Genomic DNA, 19,976 nt, shown 5'->3' on the forward strand with positions numbered 1-19,976 from the left:
ACAGTAGAGTGACGAGATGATTAAGGTGGTTTTTAAGAGGTGGTGATGGTTTCATGGGTGGTTGTCGTTGGCGGTTTAGGGTGATAATCAAGTGGGTTTGGGTTGGAGATGATTAAAGGTGGTTAACGGTTTCAATTTGTGGCTCGTTAGTGGTGAGTCTCACATGAAATAAAAGGTGAAAGAGCAAGGTGGCAAGGTTTGATGTGGAGGTTATGGTGTTGGCCGTCGGTGGTGGTGGTTCACCATGGTTCGAACATAAACACAAGATTAGTAGTAGTATAAACCCGTAGGTGGTGAATGTATTTGATAAAAATGAAACAGATATAATAGAAAGAAGATGGTGATTGGTTATCTCGGGGAAAGAAAAAGAAGAACTCCATAAGAAAGATATCTATATCTTTAGTATGTGTTTGTATGTATATGAGGAAATAGATAGAGGAAATCACAACAGAGTCTTAACTTTAATAATCGTGCAGTTGTGTATGTATTGATTCGAATGACAATCATTTAAGGACAAATGACAATCAATTAAAAGCAGTGATAATTAAACACAGTGTCAATCAAATCTTATACAGTAACCTTTGTTAATAATACTCATTTGTAGATGCATGTGATTGGAGCTAGAAAGGTTCAATCAAAGAAGGAAATCATATAAAGTAATGAAAGTAGATGGGATTGAAAACCGATTTTGTATCTATTAGTATCCATAAATCTTATTTAATTAATTATATTGATAATATTAATAATAATAAATACTAATAATAATTATAATAATAAATATAATCATAATATTAATAATAATATTAATGATAATGATAATAAGTTGTATTTTAATATTAATAACAATAATTAAAAATAATTTTAATAATAAGAATGCTAATACCTTTTAATATAACAAATAATATTACTACATAACTATTTATATGAACTAAGTTATTATAATTTTCTATATATATATTATTTACAATTTACTTATGTTACAATTATATATATATATATACACACACACAATTAACTGTTCGTGAATTGTTGGGAAAGTCGCAGGTCAATTGAATATTTGAAACAGTTAAAACTTACAGACTTTGCTTATCGTGTCGGAATCATATAAAGATTAATTTTAATTTTGATCGAAAATTTCCGGATCGTCACAGTACCTACCCGTTAAAGAAATTTCGTCCCGAAATTTGAGTGACGTCGTCATGGCTAACAATAAAAATGTTTTCCTGACGAATATGAGCTGATAAATAGAGTTTTATCATCATTGAGTAATATGGATAAAATGATTCGATTAATCGAAACGTATGAATGAAGCTATCACAAAAGATCGAGATGAAGAAATGGAGATTTTCCATATCTTATGACGTAGTCACGATTGAATTCCGGAATTCAAGGGATTTAAAGAAAATCTTCGAAATCTAAGAGATTTGATTCTTCGGCGAATAAGGAGATTAAGATCTCTACAATTAAATGTGATCATCTGCTTCGATTGTGCTGTCGGATATTTCCATTATAAATTAAGCTCTTCCGTTCCATTATTCTCATAATTCCTATACTTTCTTCCTTAGTTCATACATCCAAATTATTGTGGAAATGCTCCATCCAGTTCTGATTCTTGATATTTTCCTAACTATCGCATCTGTCATTCTTCTTTTCCATTTATCGCCGGAGGAATCTATTCACTTCTACTATTACCTTGGGGTTATAGTATTTTTCATTATCTCGTGTCTTTATGTTGCGATAGACATTGACATACACGGTTTGTAATTTATGTGTTGTTATCGGGCTTTATCTTCTCCCTTATATTTCAGAGTTCCATGCTCTTGTTTTCTCTTCCCGACTCCAAGTCAAGCGAATAATGATCCAGAATTTATATGTATGAAATTTTGAATGATCATAATATACTAAGCAGAAGAATTATAATAGTACGATTTGATTGGTTAAATTACCAGAATTACAGAAGATAAAACTATCAAGAATATATTTTTCTTGATATGTTCGGAGGTTAAGTAGAATAAAAGAGTTATGTAACATGGTACATGATGAGGGCATGATCTGTGAACCATCATCACGTTCCATTAGAAACTCAGCATGACTTACTGTAATATAATCACGTTGGCCGGGCGTCATTATATTATACTAACCCATGCTTCAATTCCCAACACTTCTCCACCATTCATTCATAATTTATACTTAGATTTTACAGAAGTTTCCAATATAATGGAATACAGAAAACACGAAGAGGTAGATAATTTCGGACAAGAATATTTATGAAAATATCCTTAGAAATATCGAAGATATTTATGATGATATTTTGGAATTTCTAAGTTCGAAGGTTGATGAAGAAAAATTTTTCGCAAGATTTTAACATGACTTCGGAGTAAGATATTATCTAAAGATTTCATCGGATACAGAATTACATGAATTCTTTGAATATAGGGTTTGGTCCTTGTATTTGTCCTTGGTCTCCTTCATGGTTAGCTCAATCCGTTTTTCAGTACCAAATTTTCTATCGAGCGTTCCCAACACTCTATTCTTTATCAACAACCTCTTGGCTATTTAGACCATCTGCAATTTTATTGCTTTGTCTGCATTTAATGCAGCCATATCTGAATCGTCGATTATCAATCCGAGGTGTTTTCAGGAGAATTGTGTTTTTAGATGATTAAACGCTGATGATAATATGGTGGAATATAAAAGGTTCACTGGTAACAATAAATGAGCACGCATATATATCAAGGTGTTAATAAGGTTGTTTCGAACGAAAAGTTGAAGTTGGCTTGCTGGAGCTGTGACAAAATTGGCTATCTCGAATAGGAGTTGCAAAGTTATTTTTCGGTAATAATAACGCTAAAGGAATTAGCACAGCTATGTGTTAAACATTTATTCAGGTTCCGAGAGTTTTTCAGGTGCATAACTATATGCATAAATCTTTCCTTCCATAGATGAAGTGCGGTTGGTTCATCCTATCGATTGAAGTGTTTTCAAGAATTATGAAAGGTTTGAATCGCAGATTGTAATCGTCAAGATACAAATGAGGTTTAAGATGAAATCAAGTGGCAAACTTGAAGAATTGTTTAGTTTCATATGTTATAATCAATATTTTAATTCATTTTAATTGTCCAATGTTTTCTTCATTATGCCACTTGTTGGACTCTGATAGGTCAAAATCCAAATATGAAATTGAATAAAAATGGTTATTCTGTGGTGAACGGATACATATATCTGTAGATGTAAGTAGGATAGTAAATGACTGTTGAATTAAATTCGAAGAATGTACAGTGTAACTTATTAATGTGAAATCTAAATATTCCTCGGGTATTACCTACCCGTTAAAATATTTTCACCATTAACAGTTTGTACGAAAGAATTTTTAATTACAATCTTTATGAAAAAATATATATATACATATATATTTTCTTCAGATATAATCATGGATTTAATGAGTTAATGTGATATTAATCTCATTTGATTTATTATTAGAACAAGAATATATAATCTCTAAAACATTAGAGATTACATAATTGTCATACCGAACGAAGATAATTGATGTAGAACGATACGTAGAACGATGATTATACTTGAGGTACAGAATGAGATGTTGAGACATAGATTGTTGATGGTACTGGTGCTGTTATTAATGGTACTGTTGGTGCCGGTGATGTTGTTGAAGCTGGTAAATTTTGCACCATATTCTCCAGATTGATTACTCGAGCGCGATGTTCGTTGACTTCTTCTATTATTCCAGGATGATTGTCGGTCGGAACGAGCGGATGAATAAGGTTTAGAATTTGAGATAGTATATAATCGTGGCGAGATATTCAGGAAATGAGGGTGAAAATGGTGTTGCGGATAGGTTCGCCGGTAAGTGCTTCAGGTTCTTCACCAAGAGGTGAATTCGGTTGACAGAAAGGATCATCTTCTTCTTGTCTCCAATGATTAAGTAGACTACGAACCTATCAAATAAATTGGTTGATTCATTCTGGTGACTCTGCTTTCGGAGCTTAGTTGAAACTCCATATCAGAATAGATGTCGGAATCCAAGGAATTCGAATTGGTTGAGGGATTCATCTCGTACGATCAGATGAAGGATTTTCGATAAGAAATAGATTATAGGATGTAGATTAGTACCATGCAATACATAATTTACATATGCATATATAATACTAAAATCCCATAAGTTACGAAGGAATCTACGAAAACTGTCAGAAAAAGGTAACAATAACAGATACGCTAAGATATGAATTTATCTATACACTGTCTATGCAATAGAGGCAGTAAGACGTGTCTAGACTTTAAGGATGATAAGCAAATAATTTTCGACACTAATGATAAGCAAAACTTTTGACATGCAGACACGGTCGAAGTCCAGACTCAGTAATGCATCCTAACAACTTTTCAGTTAGACACACTAATGCATACCTGGTTCGCTAAGACCACCGCTCGGATACCAACTGAAAGGACCCGTCCTAATCCATCTGGACGAAGTCTTCAACAGTTGGTCCCATTGCGAGGTTCTGACCTCTATACGCCATGAACGACTCCATGTAATATGAGCAAATGCACAGCGGAAGATTTCTTTCACACCTGAGAATAAACATGCTTTAAAGTGTCAACCAAAAGGTTGGTGAGTTCATAAGTTTATCATAAAACAATAAAATTCATCATTTTGATATACCACAAGATTTAAATGCTGCATGGTACAAATGGGCCCGAATCCTATACCCACCTGTAATGTACATGCGATATCTTTTAAATACAGTACACCTTTCTCGTGTACGAAATCATATTTCATAAATCTTAGTAACCGTACACATATCTCGTGCACAAAAATAACATACACATAACCTGTGTATAAAATCATTCTCTCGATACATAACATTCATTTTTCATTGCTTTCATAACTTGGCTTGGTAACCGACCTTAACATATAATGCGCATAATAATATCCCCAAAACAGAACATCTCGTCTGTATAATAATCATATAAACTTGGAAGTACTAAACACCACGCCCACTAGCTCTTCCGTCTAGTGAACATTCTGGGTGGGGGGTAACCCGGTAGCTACCTTTAGGATTCGCGTGAATTAGGCGTGCACTAATTCTCAAAATTAGTGATGTTCCCTAATTCTTAGGTTACCAAGCAATAATAATCAGGGGAAAAATATTCATAACAATTAGTGGCAATTATCAAGTCCACATAATTCAATAATAATCCACAGAACTTCTGTCTGCATAATAATTCATTCGAGGAATGTTTTGCTTGTGTCTATCTCGTCAAACATTTATAAAAGCATTTCATATATTCGCAGTTCAAAATATATTTCAAAAGCATTTAATAAAGCAGTTATAAAAACAGTGCATGTATTCTCAGTCCCAAAAATGTAAAGAGTAAAAGGGAGCAAATGAACTCACAATACTGTATTTTGTAGTAAAATACATATGACGACATTGAACAATGCAGGGTTGACCTCGGATTCAAGAACCTATATATATATATATATATATATATATATATATATATATATATATATATATATATATATATATATATATATATATATATATATATATATATATATATATATATTAACACATATAATAATAATTAAACAAGTTTTATATATATTAATATTAATATACTTTATAATTTGTATGTTATATTAATAAATAGTTTAATTATACCTATTTTATATATTTTAGATAGTTATATATATATATGATTATATTAAAAGGTATTTATCTATTATATATAACTTAGTTAATATTTTATAATAATAACATTTTATTTAATTCAATATGTAATATTAATATAGTTAGGATATATGTACAAATATATTTTTATATAATTACCATTTGTTTATTTTAATATTACTAAAACAATGATAATAATAATAATGATAAAATAATGATAATTCTAGTAAAAATTATAAACTTAATAAAAATGATAATTTTAATAATAATACTAACTTTAATAATAGTAATAATTAAAATGATAATTTTAAATATTAATGTCACTTTTAATAAAAATAATAATTTTTCTAATAATGATACTCCTAATAATAATAATAATAATAATAATATCCCTAATAATGATAATAATAATAATAATAATAATAATAATGTTAATAATGATAATAAGAATGATAATACTTAAAATGATAATTTAAATAAAAATACTTTTATTAATAATGATAATTTGAAAAATGATAATTTTTATGATAATACTAATAATAATATTAATAATAATAATAATACTTACTAATGCTTATGATAATAATAATAATAATAATCATAATTGTAACCCTAATCATAATCATAATAATAAATGATAATTGATACTTAATACATGTATTAGTAATAACATAATAATAGTTATCATACTAATAATAATAACAATAACAATAACAATACTAATAATAATAATAATAATAATAATAATAATAATAATAATAATAATAATAATAATAATAATAATAATAATAATAATAATAATAATAATAATAATGATAATCTAAATAATAAAAATGCTACCTTCATGTAACAAGCTTAAAGAAAAATAATCGCCACTGCCCGGACTCGAACTCACGACCTCCCGCTCACCCATCAACACTCTCAACCATTCGTTCCACTTTATTTTTCTGAATTAAACCACACCTTTAATTATTTAACCCGTATTTTCGTTGTTTCATTTACTTCTACTTCTTAAACCCAATTTAATATCATCATGTTCTTCACTAACATCATCACCTATCTAACAGAGCCTCATCATCATCTTTATATTCATCGTGATATCATTATCATAATCATCTACGTCATTCATCTCCCATCATCATCATAATCATCTACGTTTAATCATCATATTCATCATCCGGTTATCATATTGTCACAGAATCATCAACGTCTCACCAATCCATCATCAATTATTTATCATCATCGTTATCCTTAAAGTTAATATATTTATCATAATTTTCCATCATCAATCACTCGCTGTTTTCGTTTCCCATTAACAGAAGGAATACGATATGGAGTTTACGGCCCAATTAAGCATAATTTAGCGGTCCATTTGAGTAAAAGGAATTGTGGCCCAAGAAAATAATCCATTTAGGTTAGATTATTTTTAAATGGCCCAAGTTTTATGTATCGATATTAGGTTTGATGAGTTTGACGTCCGATAATATTTTTTTTTATATCCACTAATGTATGGTGGGACTAGTTGTTTGATGATTGTCGACCACAAGAAGGAAACATCATTATCACTTTCTTCCTTTCTAGCTATTTTCAATATTTAATGTCTTTTAATCATCTCTTTATTCTAGTATAATAGAAACAGAAGCGAAGTAGCAGGATTTTGTAACTTACAGCAGCCTTAGCGAGTGATTGAAGTGATCTGTGGTATTCAAAAAGATACAGCAGGAATACAGCAAGAATAAACAGTAGCAGTGATGGTTTGTTTGGTGGTTATTTGGATTAGAACCAGGAGAGAGAGAACGAGGTTGGTGATGCGATGGTTCTCGGTTTAAGGTTTGGAGAGAGTGTAGAGAGAGAGGGAGATTGATTTTTGGTGTTTGATGGTAATGAACGAAATGTACCTGGTGGGTTTGATTGAAGATGAAACAAAACTATAATAGTAGAGTGATGAGATGATTAAGGTGGGTTTTAAGAGGTGGTGATGGTTTCATGGGTGGTTGTCGTTGGCGGTTTAGGGTGATAATCAAGTGGGTTTGGGTTGGAGATGATTAAAGGTGGTTAACGGTTTCAATTTGTGGCTCGTTAGTGGTGAGTCTCACATGAAATAAAAGGTGAAAGAGCAAGGTGGCAAGGTTTGATGTGGAGGTTATGGTTTTGGCCGTCGGTGGTGGTGGTTCACCATGGTTCGAACATAAACACAACATTAGTAGTAGTATAAACCCGTAGGTGGTGAATGTATTTGATAAAAATGAAACAGATATAATAGAAAGAAGATGGTGATTGGTTATCTCGGGGAAATAAGAAGAAGAACTCCATAAGAAAGATATCTATATCTTTAGTATGTGTTTGTATGTATATGAGGAAATAGATAGAGGAAATCACAACAGAGTCTTAACTTTAATAATCGTGCAGTTGTGTATGTATTGATTCGAATGACAATCATTTAAGGACAAATGACAATCAATTAAAAGCAGTGATAATTAAACACAGTGTTAATCAAATCTTATACAGTAACCTTTGTTAATAATACTCATTCGTAGATGCATGTGATTGGAGCAAGAAAGGTTCAATCAAAGAAGGAAATCATATAAAGTAATGAAAGTAGATGGGATTGAAAATCGATTTTGTATCTATTAGTATCCATAAATCTTATTTAATTAATTATATTGATAATATTAATAATAATAAATACTAATAATAATTATAATAATAAATATAATCATAATATTAATAATAATATTAATGATAATGATAATAAGTTGTATTTTAATATTAATAACAATAATTAATAATAATTTTAATAATAAGAATGCTAATACCTTTTAATATAACAAATAATATTACTACATAACTATTTATATGAACTAAGTTATTATAATTTTCTATATATATATTATTTACAATTTACTTATGTTACAATATTATATATATATATATATATATATATATATATATATATATATATATATATATATATATATATATTTATATACAATTAACTGTTCGTGAATCGTTGGGAAAGTCGCAGGTCAATTGAATATTTGAAACAGTTCAAACTTTTTGAGTCTCAAACTTACAGACTTTGCTTATCGTGTCGGAATCATATAAAGATTAATTTTAATTTTGATCGAAAATTTTCGGGTCGTCACACCCATTTTGAGCTTCGTGAGACATCACTCGTATGGAACTACAAATATGCTGGTATTCCTAGCTTCATATACTTGTATATATATATATATATATATATATAATATTATTACATATACATACATATATATGTATGTATAATCGGTTGTGATTGTAGATGTGGAGTTCGGAAGACTACACGCGAGAGATATGTTGCATCATCCGTGGACATGCCCAATATCTAATGCATCGTAGGATGTGGTCCAAGGTAGTCGCTCTATTGAGGTCCGAGCAGTCGGTGTTACAAAGGTAATTATGACTAGTGAGTTTATATAAGGTGGTTAATACATCAACCGTACTTTGATTTTAAAAAAATATAATTTTCTAGAGGTTTTATGAGTTTAGTAAACCTTGAGAAACGGGTCTCGACCCAACCCAGGTAGACCTGACCTGTTTGACCCGTCAAAAAATCTGACTAATGACCCATTTTGACCTAATCCGACCCGTTTGCCAAGTATGGTAATAATGTGTATATATAGGGAAAAGTATATGAAAATGCATTAAACTTTCACCAAATTGCTATTGTATGCATCCAACTTTTAAATCTCCTATTGTATGCATTTAACTTTCTAAATTGTCTTATTGTATGTATTTAACATGCTATACTAGGTAACCTTCTATTAGATATTTACATTATTAGTCCCTCATATTTACATAATCTAATTTCATTGGTCCCTCTCTGTTAACCTTTCACCTAATGCTTTTAAAAGAAAATATGGATCTGTAACTTTTCAAAGGTAAAAACAATGTACATACAAATTGGTGGGTTCCATTTCTTCCATATCACTAACAATTTCATATTCCATTTCTTTACAAACACAAATTATACGGTATGCTTCATTCTTAATCTCTGTTAGCGTAAGAACCATAACTCAAAAGAACCATTTCTTAATCAGTTCTGATGGGATTTTAACAAACACAAATTCATAAGAACCATATTCTCACCACTTCTAATTTGAAATCGATTTTACTTTATCCATTTACATTATCCAGCATCCGATTTATTTTTTATGTTAGGGTTTTTAGATTTATTTACGTTTTTAGGATCTGATTTGTTGAATGTTTGGTTGATTTTGTTTTTCAAATCGAGATTTTGTAACGGTAGTAATCATCGGCGTTCTCTTTCAACGACGGTGATGGTTCTTGATGTTCGTCGATCTCTTCTGGCGGCGGGACACGATTGTTACAACACATTTTGGGTTATTTAACAAGGAGTATCTGCTTTTGTTTTTTTAGATATTTAATATCCGATTTATGCAGATTATGTCAATTAGTTTTTTTGTTTGTTGATCAGATGGTGAGGTTTTTGTTTTGTTTTTGTTTTATAAGAGATGATGAATGATGATGTTGAGATATTTTGTGGCGATTTGATGATATGAAATGTTGTTTGTTAGAGGTGATGATAAGATATGGGGGAAGTCAACTTAGATCTGATTATTTGTGTATGTAATTGTGTTCTAATATTGGCATTTAGACATACAAATTGGTGTTTGTGATGACCCGAAAATTTCTGACCAAATTTAAACTTTATCTTTAAATGATTTAATGTTTTCGACACGATAAGCAAAGTCTGTAATGTTGAGTCTCGAAGTTTTGGAACTATATTCATGTAATCAATTATTCTTTGACTGTTCTCGAAGATTCACGAACAATATATATACAACTTAATGTGCATATATATATATATATATATATATATATATATATATATATATATATATATATATATATATATATATATATATATATGATTTCAAGTTATTTAATAAACGATATTAACATTCGATTATTGATTCGATTAATATTTAGATAAGTTAACTAAAACGTTTAAGATGAACCAGTAAAACACTAATTTGCTACAGTATTTTCGAATTGCTACAGTACCCGAAAAGCTACAGTGTTTTCGAAAATCACTATTTGCTACAGTAAAAAACTTTGCTATAGTAAAATACTATTTCAAAATGAAAATGTATATATTATATATATTAACAAATAGCGAGATGATGATTTATAGAAGTAAATGACCAAAACATTCGAAAGTTTAAGATATACTTTGAGTTGTATAGTTTATGGATAACTTAAGGCTATATTTTGACAAAGGTACGTGACACGAAACGTAAAGTGAAAGTTTTCTAAATGTACGAAAGAACGTTCGAAAAACCGGAACCGGGACATAAGTTGAGTAACGACGTACGACTTATCGGAATAAAAATTACAAGTTATCTAGGTACGAGAATATAATATAATATATAATTAATTAATATAAATTATATATATTATATATTAATATAAAAATACGTCGACAAACTAAAAACCAAACAAGTGTGAGCTGGATCCTCCAGCCATGCGATCGCATGGCCAAGGAGGCTAAACCCCATGCGATCGCATGGGGTACTTTTTCAGCTGAGGTCCTATAAATTCAAACGATTTCAGTGCTGTTTTCCTCACATTATTCTTAATATTACTCCGTAAGTATTTATTTATATTATTATTATTATTATTAAGATTAATATTATTATTAATCTTATTATTATTAGTATTATTAATTAGTATTATACATAAAATACTACGACGAGGTCATGAGCGTGTCACTTTCAAAATGGGTTTCAAGCGGGATAGAGCTAAGAAAATTATGGGTTATAATTATGGAGGTTATGGGTAATATTCGCAAGTCAAACCTAGTGTTTATCATCTCCGTTACGTCTACATACTTTCCTACAATATTGAATCTCAATATTGATACGTAAGCACTCATATTTTATCTTTTATATATTAATTGTATATCCATGTCTAGTGCTCGAGTATATATATTTATACATGCTTGTATGCTAAATTTTGTCGTTAAACAGTTATGATGAATCATGAAGTATATACATATATTACTGATAAAAGGTATATGATATGCATGTTTTCGGAAAGCTGGCGAAAAATCAATAACTTTTCATTTAGATATCGAATAGTTTCGATGAACGGATTAAAAGATATGATCAACTGAATTATGATTGACGTTAATTGAAATTGCTTTTGAATCTGAAATTAAGATTTAAACAAATGGTTTACGAGATTGATAAAATGGATTTTTAAATATTGCTAGCTGAGTAAATGAATTCTTAAATAAGGCATGTCTCGTTTGTTGAACAATCGTCAAAAGTGACTGTTTTATTATGTTTTTTAAAGCTTCATAAAAACTATAGTTTAATTTTACAAGAATTGGGAAACTATATGAAATGTTAAAATGGTTCGATTGCCATAATCATTCAACTATTGTATTGAATCAGATTGACTTTTTGAAACAACTTTGGATAACTTTTGTATGTCAATCTCGAGCATTAGAATTGTGATACACTATGACCTGACCTAGCTTGATAGACATTTTTTGACCAACATATGTTCTCTAGTTTGAGATCTACGGTTATTTGGTAATCCAAGTTTCAGTCACATTTTGGTGAACGACTTTATATGCTGCTAAGGTGAGTTTCATTGATCCCTTTTTAATTGCTTTTGCAATATATATTTTTGGGCTGAGAATACATGCACTTTATTTTAAATGCAATGGATACAAGTACAAACTAAATTCAACGCTGAGTTTAAACTGAAAATCCCTTAGCTTTGGTAACTAGTAACTGCCAGTACATAGGATATGGACTGGTGGGCGCGAATAACAGTATATGGATCCATAGGGCTTGACATCCCCGTCCGAGCTAGAGCGCTAGCCTTTTAACGGACGTGTGTTATTTGAGTTTAGGACACGTTGGTTTGCGTGTATTAAAACGAATGGAGTATTTATCATTATAACGTTAAAGTTTAGTTACCAGGGTGCTCTGTTATGTAGAATCTATTGATAAACGTTTCTGGGTGAAACAACTGAAATCTTGTGATCCACTTTTATATACAGATTATGCGAAACACTAAAACTATGAACTCACCAACCTTTGTGTTGACACTTGTTAGTATGTTTATTCTCAGGTTCCTAGAAGTCTTCCGCTGTTTGCTTATATGTTAGACAAGCTATGTGCATGGAGTCTTACATGGCATATTTATCAAGGAAACGTTGCATTCACCAAATCATCACCATGTATCTTATTTTGACTGCATTATCAATGGAAGTACTATTGTAAACTATTATTTACGGTGATTGTCTATATGTTGAAATCATCAGATGTCGAAAACCTTTTATTTAAATATTCATTTATGGTGTGCCTTTTCAAAAGAATGCAATGTTTACAAAACGTATCATATAGAGGTCAAATACCTCGCAATGAAATCGATGAATGACGTGTTCGCCCATATGGATTTGGAGCGATCGTCACAGTTGGTATCAGAGCGTTGGTCCTAGCGAACCAGGTCTTGCATGAGTGTGTCTAACTGATAGTTGTTAAGATGCATTAGTAAGTCTGGACTTCGACCGTGTCTACATGTTAAAAGTTTTGCTTATCATTTCTTATCAGAAATTACATGCTTATCATTCTTAAGTCTAGACACGTTTTCCTGCATTTATTGCATAAATAGTGTATAGACAAAAATTCATATCTTAGCGTATCTGTTACTGTAAACTTTTCCTGACACCTTCCGAAAATTTCTCCGTGATTTATGGAATTTGATATTATATATACATATGTAAAATATGTATTGAAGAATACCAAACTAAATTCAATAATCTAATTCATATAAAAAATCATCTCCCTAATTATACAAGATGGATCCCGTATCTAGTTCAAATTCCTTAAACTCCGACAGCTATTCAGATATGGATATTCACCTGAATTCCGAAGACAGTGTAACCGGAATGGATCAACCAATTAGCCATCATCTATTCTGGATGAATTGGGGATGGGTTCGTAGTCTACTTAATCATTGGAGACAAGAAGAAGGTGATCCCTTCCATCCACCACATTGCCCTCTTGGCGAAGAACCTGAAGCACTTACCGGCGAACCTGTTCGAGACACCATTTTCTCTCTCATTTCCGGAGTATCTCGTCACGATAATATACTATCTCAAATTCTGGATCTTATTCATCTGCTCGTCCGAACCGCCAATCATCCCTGTGTAGTAGAAGAAGTCAACGAGCTTCGCGCTCGGGTAGTGGCTTTGGAGAATATGGTGCAAAGGTTACAAGCCCCAGCAGCATCATCGGCATCAACAGTACCACCGACAACAACACCAATAGTACCATTACCACCACCAACAACATCCGCATCGCAAACCTCAACTTCACAATCTGTTCCACGATTATCAACGTCATACGCACCGTAGTTACCAAGAAATACCAGCAACAATAACCGATGAAGTATTAACTCATTTCTCCTGAAGAAATTTTATGTATATTTAATATATATGAATTTTGAAATCAAAATAAATCTTTTCGTACTAAGCTATTACATGTGAATCTTAACTAGTAGGTACTACTCGGTTAGTTTATATTACTAATATGCAATGATGTACATCCTTCCTTAACAACTTAACCATTGTTAACTACAATCTCTGTTTCAACCCAATGAATTCCATTTCATAATAAACCAAGTGTATTAATCAATTACATAATTGATTTTACATTTTCAATTTCGATATACTCGAAACTTTCTAGAAAACATCATATGTGCCTTGTAAGGTTCACAAAAATTCCACGAGCACCAACATCCTTCACCGAGGAATATCAATAAGAATAAATAATGAAGTGTTGATTTCAATAGTGAAAAACTCCGCAAAGATTATATAATCTTTAATATTTTAGAGATTAATCATTTCTAAGTCAAGCGGAAAATCAAATGAGCTTAATATGATATTAACTCATTAAATCTGTATTAGATCTGAAGAAAATATACATACATATATTTTCATAAAGACGGTAATAAAAAATTCTTTTGTACAAAGTATTAATTGTGAAATCTTTAACGGGTAGGTACTACTCGAGAAATATTTAAGTTCACAATTAATATGTTACACAGTATATTCTTCAATTTTGATTCAAAAATCATTAACTATACTCACTATCTTCACAATGATACACAAGCATTTCATACAAATTCAATCACATATTCTGATATCGACGGATCAGAATCCAAGCCATAACTTTGAACCGGTGACATCATTCTTAGATCTCTACATCTTTCAAAGCTATACTTTGACTTCAAAACTATGCAAGATCCTTTAGCATTGTTTTTACCGAAAATAACCTTGCAATTCCTTTTCAAAGTATCCAGTATTATCAACCATTCAACCAGTCAACGACGACCTTTCAAACTTGTAACTTTGGCATATACGTTTTTGTTACTGGGGAACCTTTCATGTTCCACCACATTAGCAGTAAATTTACCAACAACTTTATTAATCCTTGACCTTTCGAAAAATTCTTATACTCATTGAAGCCCTATCATGTACTCATCCACATCTTGTAACAATAATTGCCATACCAATCACCGAGAATTAACAATCAGTATTTTGAATCTCGCAGCATTTTCTACGACAACAGTTATATATAGATAACATCTATCTTCTAGACTTACATACTTCGAATGTGAAGTTTCTGAAAAACACCCCAAACTACGAAACTAGTTCTCCGAATTTTAGAAAAATACTGATGAAGCAGCAAAAACTGTAAACGACTTTAACAGTCGAAAGTTTGATGATAAAGAGTAGTGTGTTGGAAAAGCACGGAAAAAGAGAAGGTTTGGAACTGGAAAACAGGTTGAGCAAAGTATGAAGGAAGCTGTAGACAAATCACAAGGACGAAATCTACCTTCAAAGAATCCAAATGATTCAGTGTCTGCTGAAACCATTAGTAAGAACCTTACTTCTTATTCTAAACCTTCACAGATAGATTTTCCGCATCATCCTCTGATATTAGAAATTCTAAGATATCATCGTATCTTCCATTATAAATATCCTTCATATTTCTGAAGATATTTCATAACTATTCTTATCTGAAATCATTCATCTCTTCGCGCTATCTGTGTTATATCATAAAAGAAACTATTTTAGTTTCTAAAATCTGAAGAAAAAAAAAATGAATGTTTTGAAGTAGTGTTGGGAACTGAAGCATGAATTAGTACAATATAATGACACTTGATCAACGTGATTATATTACAGTAAGTCATGTTGAGTTTCTAATGGAATGTGATAAAGGTTCACAGATCACACCCTCATCATGAACCATGTTACATAACTCTTTCATTCTATTTAATCTCTAAATATATCAAGAAAATACTTTTCTTGATGATTCGGTCTTTTCCAGATATTCTGGTAATTTGACAAATCAAGATCGTGTCATTACAATTTATTTCTTAGAACATTAACTATGTTCATTCCAAAATGTATAGCTACGAATTCTGGACCATTATTCGCTTGACTTGAAGTCGGGAAGGAAAAACGAAAGCATGGAGCTCCTAAATATAAGGGAAAATATAAAGCCTGACAACAACACATATATTACAAACCGTGTATATCAATGCTATAGCAATATAAAGACACGGGAGAATAAAAAAATACTATAACCCCAAGGTAATAGTAGAAGAAAATAACTTTCTCTGGTGGCAGATGAAAAAGAAGAATGAAGGATACGATAGCCAAGAAAATATCAAGAATCAGAACTGGATTAAGCATTTCACAATCTTTTGGAAGTATGAAATAAGGAAGAAGATGTAGGTGTGGTGAAAATAATGAAACGGAAGTGGTTAATTTATAGCAAAATATCAGACATAACAATAGAGGCAGATTACGCATTTAAAGGAAATCTTAATTTCCTTAAATTTTGAAGAATCAAATCTTATTTAGATTATGAAGATTTTCTATTCCTTAAATTCTAGAAATCAATCGTAACTACGTCAAAAGTTATGACGAATCTCTATTCTTTCATTTCACTCTTTTACGATAACTTCCCTCATACGCTTCGAGAAATCGGATTGTTTTATCCATATTATTCAACGGTGATAAAATTCTATTTATCAACTCATATCCATCATGAAAACATTTTTATTGTTAGCCATGACGACCTCACTTAAATTTCGGGACGAAATTTCTTTAACGGGTAGGTACTGTGATGACCCAGAAATTTCTGACCAAATTTAAACTTTATCTTTAAATGATTTAATGTTTTCGACACGATAAGCAAAGTCTGTAATGTTGAGTCTCAAAGTTTTGGAACTATATTCATGTAATCAATTATTCTTTGACTGTTCTCGAAGATTCACGAACAATATATATACAACTTAATGTGCATATATATATATATATATATATATATATATATATATATATATATATATATATATATATATATATATATATATATGATTTCAAGTTATTTAGTAAATGATATCAACATTCGATTATTGATTCGATTAATATTTAGATAAGTTAACTAAAACGTTTAAGATGAACCAGTAAAACACTAATTTGCTACAGTATTTTCGAATTGCTACAGTACCCGAAAAGCTACAGTGTTTTCGAAAATCACTATTTGCTACAGTAAAAAAATTTTTGCTATAGTATAACACTATTTCAAAATGAAAATGTATATATTATATATATTAACAAATAGCGAGACGATGATTTATAGAAGTAAATGACCAAAACACCCGAAAGTTTAAGATATACTTTGAGTGGTATAGTTTATGGATAACTTAAGGCTATATTTTGACAAAGGTACGTGACACGAAACATAAAATGAAAGTTTTCTAAATGAACGAAAGAACGTTCGAAAAACCGGAACCGGGACATAAGTCGAGTAACGACGTACGACTTATCGGAACAAAAATTACAAGTTATCTAGGTACGAGAATATAATATAATATATAATTAATTAATATATATTATATATATTATATATTAATATAAAAATACTTCGACAAACTAAAAACCAAACAAGTGTGAGCTGGATCCTCCAGCCATGCGATCGCATGGCCAAGGAGGCTAAACCCCATGCGATCGCATGGGGTACTTTTTCAGCTGAGGTCCTATAAATTCAAACGATTTCAGTGCTGTTTTCCTCACATTATTCTTAATATTACTCCGTAAGTATTTATTTATATTATTATTATTATTATTATTATTATTATTATTATTATTATTATTATTATTATTATTATTATTATTATTAAGATTAATATTATTATTAATCTTATTATTATTAGTATTATTAATTAGTATTATACATAAAATACTACGACGAGGTCATGAGCGTGTCACTTTCAAAATGGGTTTCAAGCGGGATAGAGCTAAGAAAATTATGGGTTATAATTATGGAGGTTATGGGTAATATTCGCAAGTCAAACCTAGTGTTTATCATCTCCGTTACGTCTACATACTTTCCTACAATATTGAATCTCAATATTGATACGTAAGCACTCATATTTTATCTTTTATATATTAATTGTGTATCCATGTCTAGTGCTCGAGTATATATATTTATACATGCTTGTATGCTAAATTTCGTCGTTAAACAGTTATGATGAATCACGAAGTAAATACATATATTACTGATAAAAGGTATATGATATGCATGTTTTCGGAAAGCTGGCGAAAAATCAATAACTTTTCATTTAGATATCGAATAGTTTCGATGAACGGATTAAAAGATATGATCAACTGAATTATGATTGACGTTAATTGAAATTGCTTTTAAATCTAAAATTAAGATTTAAACAAATGGTTTACGATATTGATAAAATGGATTTTTAAATATTACTAGCTGAGTAAATGAATTCTTAAATAAGGCATGTCTCGTTTATTGAACAATTGTTAAAATTGACTGTTTTATCATGTTTTTTAAAGCTTCATAAAAACTATAGTTTAATTTTACAAGAATTGGGAAACTATATGAAATGTTAAAATGGTTCGATTGCCATGATCATTCAACTATTGTATTGAATCAGAATGACTTTTTGAAACAACTTTGGATAACTTTTGTATGTCGATCTCGAGCATTAGAATTGTGATACACTATGACCTGACCTAGCTTGATAGACATTTATTGACCAACATATGTTCTCTAGGTTGAGATCTACGGTTATTTGGTAATCCGAGTTTCAGTCACATTTTGATGAACGACTTTATATGCTGCTAAGGTGAGTTTCATTGATCCCTTTTTAATTGCTTTTGCAATATATATTTTTGGGCTGAGAATACATGCACTTTATTTTAAATGCAATGGATACAAGTACAAACTAAATTCAACGCTGAGTTTAAACTGAAAATCCCTTAGCTTTGGTAACTAGTAACTGCCAGTACATAGGATATGGACTGGTGGGCGCGAATAACAGTATATGGATCCATAGGGCTTGACATCCCCGTCCGAGCTAGAGCGCTAGCCTTTTAACGGACGTGTGTTATTTGAGTTTAGGACACGTTGGTTTGCGTGTATTAAAACGAATGGGGTATTTATCATTATAACGTTAAAGTTTAGTTACCAGGGTGCTCTGTTATGTAGAATCTATTGATAAACGTTTCTGGGTGAAACAACTGAAATCTTGTGATCCACTTTTATATACAGATTATGCGAAACACTAAAACTATGAACTCACCAACCTTTGTGTTGACACTTGTTAGTATGTTTATTCTCAGGTTCCTAGAAGTCTTCCGCTGTTTGCTTATATGTTAGACAAGCTGTGTGCATGGAGTCTTACATGGCATATTTATCAAGGAAACGTTGCATTCACCAAATCATCACCATGTATCTTATTTTGACTGCATTGTCAATGGAAGTACTATTGTAAACTATTATTTACGGTGATTGTCTATATGTAGAAATCATCAGATGTCGAAAACCTTTGATTTAAATATTCATTTATGGTGTGCCTTTTCAAAAGAATGCAATGTTTACAAAACGTATCATATAGAGGTCAAATACCTCGCAATGAAATCGATGAATGACGTGTTCGTCCATATGGATTTGGAGCGATCGTCACAGTGTTGGTTTTGGATTAAAAAATTGGAGAAGATCATGATTTAACAAAAATTAGGGAAAATGATGATTCAAGAAAAATGCAATTTCTTAAACTATGGTGTTGGTTTTAGATTAACAAATTGGGGAAGATGAAGATTATATTACATATTAATATCGATGTAATATGTGGAAAATTGTTTAGAGATTTTTATCGGAGATAACT

General features: G+C 30.7%; 1 pseudogene; it reads left to right on the forward strand.

Annotated features, from left to right (window-relative positions):
- LOC139852655 (alpha,alpha-trehalose-phosphate synthase [UDP-forming] 1-like) overlaps positions 1-19,976 on the forward strand; it is a 205,554-nt pseudogene that overhangs the window by 184,715 nt on the left and 863 nt on the right.

Source organism: Rutidosis leptorrhynchoides, chromosome 1, assembly GCF_046630445.1.
Source record: "Rutidosis leptorrhynchoides isolate AG116_Rl617_1_P2 chromosome 1, CSIRO_AGI_Rlap_v1, whole genome shotgun sequence".
NCBI lineage: Eukaryota > Viridiplantae > Streptophyta > Magnoliopsida > Asterales > Asteraceae > Rutidosis > Rutidosis leptorrhynchoides.